The sequence below is a fragment of the Geospiza fortis genome, unplaced genomic scaffold (assembly GCF_000277835.1).
Source record: "Geospiza fortis unplaced genomic scaffold, GeoFor_1.0 scaffold183, whole genome shotgun sequence".
Lineage (NCBI taxonomy): Eukaryota > Metazoa > Chordata > Aves > Passeriformes > Thraupidae > Geospiza > Geospiza fortis.
This window is the reverse complement of record NW_005054447.1, coordinates 448,682-456,213: the sequence shown is the minus strand read 5'-3', so window position 1 is coordinate 456,213 and position 7,532 is coordinate 448,682.

Sequence of the window (7,532 nt, the reverse complement as noted above, 5' to 3'; positions counted from 1 at the left end):
ATAATAATAATAATAATAATAAAGGAAAACAGGAAAAATAAAGCCACTACCTCTTGTGGTGAAAATCTCCAGTGCAAACACGGCTCCCCTGGGAGTCAGGAATGTATAAAATGCCCATCACAGGTACATGTGACACCAACAATGTCTTCATGCAGCACTGTCATTAAATAGAGACTTGCACAAGCCACCCTGATGTCGATCTGGTTGTTTTGTTCTGCTTTCCTCTGGGCTCTGAGGAGCCCTGGTTCTGCTGCACAGCTCAAACACACAGAGCAAAAGCTGCTCTCACATGAGATTTGCCTTTTTTCTGACTTGCTTTTCCCCAGTCTATCCTTGAGGATTTTGCTGTTTGTCTTGCCTGCAGCCAGGAGAATCAGACATGAGAAAGGAAAGCTGCAGAAGGGCACAGCCAGAAGGAAATGGTCTGAAATGTCTCTGCTCTCCCAGGCAGGAGTGGGCTGGGGAGGATGGGAGGAGGAAGGGGAGGAAGGCAGAGGTGCCCAGCTGGATTCATGCTGGAGGACTTAGTTTTTTTATTTTGGAATATTTTAATTTAGGTTGCACTGTTTTCTCAAGCTGCGCACTCAGGTTTGGTGTTTGAGCAGGTGGACCCTCAGCCAGCCTTAATCAGCACTTTTAAAATAAAGATAATTTTCTTTATATAAAAGAAAAAAAATAATACAAAGAGAATCCTCCCCACTGCTAGGGAAGAAAGCTGTCTGTCCATCTCCAAGAACTAACAAGCTAGAATTTCAGTTTAATGGCATTTCAGATCCAAAGGTCTGAGCCAGCACAGAATAATCCCTGCCCCGAAGCCCTCAGTTTGTGCAGAAACCAGAATCCCCAGAACTGCTGAGTTCAGATGAGGTTGAATTCCCCTGTGGGATGATTCACCTCAGTGCCGCCGTGACAGAGGGAGAATGAGCAGCTCCAAGCCCCCTCCCCTCCCAAACTCAGCAGAATAAATGATATTTTCAGATCAAACAGGACACACCAGGCTGTTTGCAGCCAGTCTGGCCTGAGCCTGGCAGGATCAAAGGCAGCTGCTCTGAGGTTCACCCTCACAGCCAAATTTCATTCCTAAGCCTGTGGACAAAAGCCACTCACAGCACCCAAAAGAGATAAAAGGGATGATCTGCCCATCTCCTGGGGCAGCTGAGTGAGTCCTGCTGCTCCGGGTGAGCCCTGACACATCCCTGGCTGAGCTTTGTTCTGCACACCCAAGGAAAATAAAAGAGAAAACCAGTTACTCCTGTTAAATTAACTCCCTGTCTTTAATCAAAGCTTCTTTTAATAATTCCAACTGCTCCCCCAAGCCTTTCTGACGATACCAGCCTGTCTGCTTCATAAAGAGCTTTTGACTCACAAATAACAACTTTCTTCACCAAAGAAAGAGTGATCACAGTGGACTAAACATAATTACAGCATCATGAATAATTAACAGGCCTAGAAATGCCTTTAAAGAGACTTAAGAAGCAAAGAAAAAACCCTTTTAAAGGAGAGGAAAGCACTGTGCCTCCCCAAGCTGCCATGCTGGGCTGGGGAAGAAGGAGAGGCTGATGAGAGTGAGTGAGCACATTTACCCCGAGCAGCTCTGCCTCCCTGCTGCCAGCCTGCCTGGCATGCAATCAGCTCAACTGCAGCCCTGATGAGCCTGCCAGGGGCAGGGCACCCCCAGCTCAGCTGCAGCGTCGCTGCCAGCCTTGGGGCAGGGAGGGGACAGCGCAGCTTTGTCCTTGCACATGGTGAAAAGGGATTTTTGTGATTTTACCCTCCCCCTGCCAGGGGACTTGGTGGCACATGGTGAAAAGCGATTTTTGCTGGTTTTACCCAAGCCCTCACCTGTCAGGAGAGCTGGTGGCACATGGTGAAAAGCAGTTTTTGTGTTTTCACCCAAGCCCCTGCCTGCCAGGGCAGTTGGTGGCACACAGCAGGGACACAAGGAGTGGCACAGCAGCAGGACAGGCACAAAGTGCAGGGGAAGCTGGGGAAAATGGGCTCTGCAGGGGGATGGGGCTCAGCTGCTGCCCCTGCACTGGGCAGGCTCAGCTCAGAACAGAGGGGGGAAATCAGCCCCCAGATAAATCAGATCAATCTGGGGGAAATCAGCCCCCAGATAAATCAGATCAATCTGGGGGAAATCAGTTCCGGGCTGGGAGGGGACACACTCCTCTGTGGCTGCTGCCTTTGGAGGCAGAGGGAGGCTGACTCTGCAGGAGCAGGAGCCTTCATCCCCTCCCCTCCATCATCACCCACACCCCATCCCAGGGGATTCCCTGCAGCCCTGACCCCTCTGGGCAGTGCCACCCCAGCCCCTCTGGGGCAGGAGCTGCCTCTGCTCCTCACCTGCAGCCTGGGAGCCTGGGGATGGGGAGTTTGTAAGGATATGAAGGGGAATTTTTAAGGATATGAAGGGTGAGCAGTTCCTGACCACAGCCTGCCCCACCAGGCTCTGCCCCTGAGCTCAGGACAGCAGGACAGAGCAGCAGGCACCACCCAGATCCTCCTTGCCGTGGCTGATCTTGTGGGGTTTTAATGGTGGGAAAAAACAAACCAGCAGAATTCAGGGGTCCTCATGGCTGTTTGTGCTTCCTGGCTGTATCCAGCTGTTCCATAAATCCTTCTGAGCTCTGTGCAGATGGAAGGGGCTGCAAACCTCACCTGGCAGCAAACCAGGTCATAACCTCAGCCCTTGTCACTGCAGCAAATGTTTCCTGGCAGCCATCGTTAATATTTACTGCTCAGTGCAGCCTCAGAGCTCATTGTTTTTATTCAGGCTGTGTGAAAAAAAGCTGGAAAAGCCCAAACTGACATCAGCCAGAAATGTAATCTCGTCTCCAAGTGCTAACAGCAAGACAGAGAATCTCTGAGCAGCTCCTGAGTTCAGAGAGCTCTGTCAAATCACCAGCTGGAAGACGTACAGAGCTTCAGAGGGAAACCCAGGAGCTGCAAATCTGATTGAACAAGACAGGTTATGAGCTGGGAGCTCGTCTGTGTGAAGAAATGGGCAGTCAGTGCCAGTCTAAACAAATATGTGCAACTCCTCTGAGCACCTCCCTCCCCCTGGGACAGCTCCTGGCAAGCACTGAAGCGACTTTGAGCTGACACCATTCTTTGAGTTTGCTGGAAAAACCCCAGGAAAGATGGGAAAGCAGCTGCTGTGGGTCCTGCAGAGGGATGTGACGCAGGGGGACCGTGCTCACAGCAGGGCCAGCTCTGGCGTGTGACACCAGGTGTGTGATGGGCTCTGGGGTGACACCATGTGTGTGACAAATTTGGGGTGACACCAGGTGTGTGACGAGCTCTGGGGAGGGGTGAGCCCACCCTGGGTGAAATCCACAGCATGAGATGATGCCATGGCATGAAACAGTGACAATCCTGTGACATTAAAGAGCTGAGCTCCTGCCTCTGCCTCCCTCTGCGCCGTGGGCTGAGTTCCCTGCCAGGGAACCGCTGGGGGAATGATGAAAATGGGAGGGTTTGACCCAGAACTGAGCTGGGGATGGGCCCCAGAATCTGCTGAGGGGGGCTGGGAGCAGAAACACGGGTGTGAGAGATGAAATGAGGGATGTGGGACTCAGGAAGCTCCTCAAAATGCAGTTCATTACAAAATGCAGTTTATTGTATCCAAGGTGTCACAGCAGTCCAGGGTTGTGGGTGACAGAGCTGTGCCCACAGCTGTCAGATTTCTTTTGCTTACAATGCATTATATACTTTGCTGAGCATCTTAATACAGTAGAACCAATCTATACCTTAACCTTTATCTATAACCTATCATAACTACTGTAATTACCATATTCATGTTACTGTTCTCCAATCACTAAAAGTCAGTACCTCACAGTTTAAGCCAGAAGTGTTTTTTCAGTTTTCTTGCAGTGGAAATTTCTGAGATCTTTTTTCTACTTTCAACATTTGCTGCCTTGTTTGCCTGTGCTATATTTCTGCTTGGTAAAAACATCTTCTTGTTTGGGCTGGGTTTATCCTTTGCTCTGAGCCACAAAAACCCCTTCTAACTAACACACCCTTTGCCTCCTTGGTTATCCACTGAGACTGGCTCAGCAATTCTTCTATATCAAAACTTGCTTCCATCTCTATTCCTTCTTCAGATCACAGAATCACAGAATGATGAGGTTGGAAGAGACCTCTAAGACCATCGAGTCCAACTTGTGCCCTAACACCTCAACCAGACTATAGCACCAAGATTCTCCATTCAAAAATCTTCCTGCCAAGCACACACACATCTGTGACACTTTCTTCTTCTAACCCTGGCCCTGCCCTGCCCCACTGCCAGGCCAGCAGCAGGGGCTCAGCCCCTGGAGGCTGCAGCCAGAGCCAAAGTCACACCAAATTAACCTTGGGGATGCAGATTTATGTCTGAATTGTCAATTTCCCGCCGCAGTAATTGAGTTTGTGCCTGTTCCCAGCTGGTGGCAGATGCTCCAGGTCACATTCCTGCATCCTGTTTACATTGAAATGCCCACCTAGGGCTGGCTGGCAGGGCAGGGCTGGGCTCAGGTAGTGCCAGGTAACCTGGTTAGCTCTGCCTTTGTGTCTGAGCCCCCCCAGCAAAGGGAACATTCGGCTCCCTGGCAGTTCCAGGGTGTCTGGGAAGGAGCATGTCTGATTGCCTTTGTGATAAACAAGCCCTAAATCACTTCAAAGCTGAGGCCAGAATGGCTGGGGAAGATTGCAGACAGTGAAATAGCAGGGCCTGGGATGTGATTCAGAGATACCAGGGAAAAGCGCAGTAAATTCTGCCTCCTTCTTAATTACAAAAATAAAAAAAAAAGCAAAAGGAAGTGTTCCATGAGTAGATTGAGACACTCTGCTTCACCCTGCCAGGCTGGCAGAGCTGGGAACAGGCATTTAAAGCCCCAAGCCCTGGGGGAACGCTGTCCCCCCATGGGTGACATCCCAGGGGCTGCACAGCTCATTGACAGCTTTAAATCATTGCCAAAAAGCTTTTTCTGCAGCCAGACTCATCCTCCAGCTGTCCAAGCCTTCAAAATCCCCAAACCCATGCTTGTGTTTCAGGCACAATTTGGAATTTCCCCCCTCAGCCTGCAAGCCCAGTGAGGCCAGGTGAATTTTCCAGGTGAATTCCAGGGCTGGGCACCAGCCCTTCCCTGCTGTCCTGACTGGGATGGAAAAAACTTTGGAAAATATGATTTTGGAGGCCTTTCACAGCATCAGGGATTCTGTGGGGCCAAGGAGATGCAGCAGGAAGCCCCAGGAGCTGCTCCAGGTTCCCAAAATGATCTCAAAAGCAGCATTTTCCCAGCTCATGGGATTTCAGATGAATTCCACCTTTTCTCTGGTTTTCTCTCTCTCTCTTGTTGATTTTTCCCTGCCACTTTTTAATGTCTGAGTGGGCTCATGTCCTGTGGCATTTTCCAGCATTCCCTGGAGCAGAACACGACCCTGCTCAGCCAAAAGGAGCAGCACAGTGGGCAGCAAAGAGCCCAGCTCAGCTCTCCTGGGAGAAATCCTGAGAGAAATCCTTACAAAACAAAGACTTAAACCAAATAAAGGCAGGGCAGCCTCAGCAAAACCTTTTGGTGGACTGCAGTCTTTTCCAAGGCGAGAAAATGAATTCCCTGAATGCCTTGTAAGGATTTTCTTTTTCTGCTTGGAGCAGATATTAAGGGTTTGCCCAAAGAATAGCAATAAAACCTTGCTGGTGATAAGAAGGCAGCTGTGCCTTGCTGAGGAGCAGTGGCAGTGCCATGGAACCAGGCCAGAAATGCCCCAAGCCTCAATTCTGTCCAAGCTGAATTTTCTCAGTGTCTGTAACATTTCCCTTTTCTTTCTGAAGCAATGGCCTTGTAGCCCAGCAGCAAACAAAGGCTCATTTTAGCCCTTATTGAAGCTAATTACTGCACCTCCTGATTGCTGACCTGGCCTAATGCTCCTCTCTGTATTTGCTCCAGATGGACTTGGAGTCTTTAATAGGATATTTTCTATCCAGAAAGGCTGCTGGGGATTATTTATTTATTTTTGTTCAGAAGAAATTCCCTCCCGGATGGGGAGTTCAGTCGTGTTCTCTGCATTTTTTCCTGGATCATTTGGAGGTGATCTCTGTACCTGATATTTTTTTAAAGGGAAATTCAGAGCAGGGATGCTCCAAGGGTGGTTTTCTGTTCCTCCCAGCACGCTGCTGCGGGTAGCACCAATCTTTGCTGCAAAAAAAGCTGTTTAGACTCACAAATTCCATGATTTCATGATCCCCCCCAGACCCAGGCTGGGCAGCAGATTTAGGGTTCTGCACCTTTGAGGGATATAAATCTTTTCCTGGGCTTTGTTTGGGTACAAAAGATTTTTTTCCCAAGGCCACAGAAGGTGTGAGGAGCTCTGAATTGCCAAAATGAGAGCCTGAACTGTGATATCTCCTCCCCAAACTGTCCCTAGAGAGCTGAACTCCACCTCTCACTGCCAAGAACCTCAGGCTTTAAAAACAATCACTTCTGGGCTTGGGCTTGTGGTTTTTTGGTTTTTTTTTTCCCAAAGAAAAGGAGGCCAGCAGCAAATTGCACAGGAGGAGGGTTCCCTGCTGTGCTCTGAGGCAGAGGAGAGGAGAGCAGCAGCTGATCAAAAGATGTTGAACTTGCTGGGGATGAGCTGCCTGCTAGGAGCAAACAGCAAGAGCTCCTTGATTCCCAGCCAGGCCCTTTGCCATTATTCTAATGGAAGTGCAGCTCACACCTGCACTGATGGAGCTGGCTGGGGAGCAGCTTTTGGAGGGGATAGCGTGGTTTTATTGCAAAGGAAGGGATATGTTGGGGAAGATGAAACGGGAAAGCCTTATCAATATGATTGTCTGGCAAAAGATTTTGAGAATATAGAAAGTATAAGTGAGATTGAAATGAAAGCAAGCTTTGAGATACCTCAGTTACTGAACAACTGGAAAACAATGGTGTGGCTGGCTGAAGGTGATCCCCTTTTGATAGAACAACACCCTCTGCCTGCAGACAGCTCCAAGGGTCAGAGCAGACCCTGCAGCTTGGCAGAGGGGGCCCAAAGAGGAGTTTTTAGGGTTTAAAATGTAACACAGGCTGGTAATGTAATGATTCTTATAGGCTGTATGGAAATGCTATAGGATTTGTATCTTGTACTAGATTGGTTAGTGATAATTAGAATATTTAACACAGAAGAAGATTTATGGTATTGTAACAGGAACCTCGCTCTCTCTTTACCTTTTTACGCTCTTACCCCTTCTACTCTCTCACCCTCTCATCCTCTCTCCCCCTCTCTTCTCTCGGGCCTGCTCTGAGCTGTGCCTGGCAGCTCCCAGCAGGGCCCTGCACCCAGGCCCTTTGCAATAAACCCCAAGTTCCACGACCAGAAGAAGATTTATTGTATTATAACAGGAACCTCACCCTCTGATCCTCTCTTTTACTCTCTCATTCTCTCTTTACCACGCTCTTGCCTTCTCTCTCTCTCCCCCTCTCTTCTCTCGGGCCTGCTCCAGCTGTGGCTGGCAGCTCCCAGCAGGGCCCTGCACCCACATCCTCTGCAATGAACACCAAGTTCCA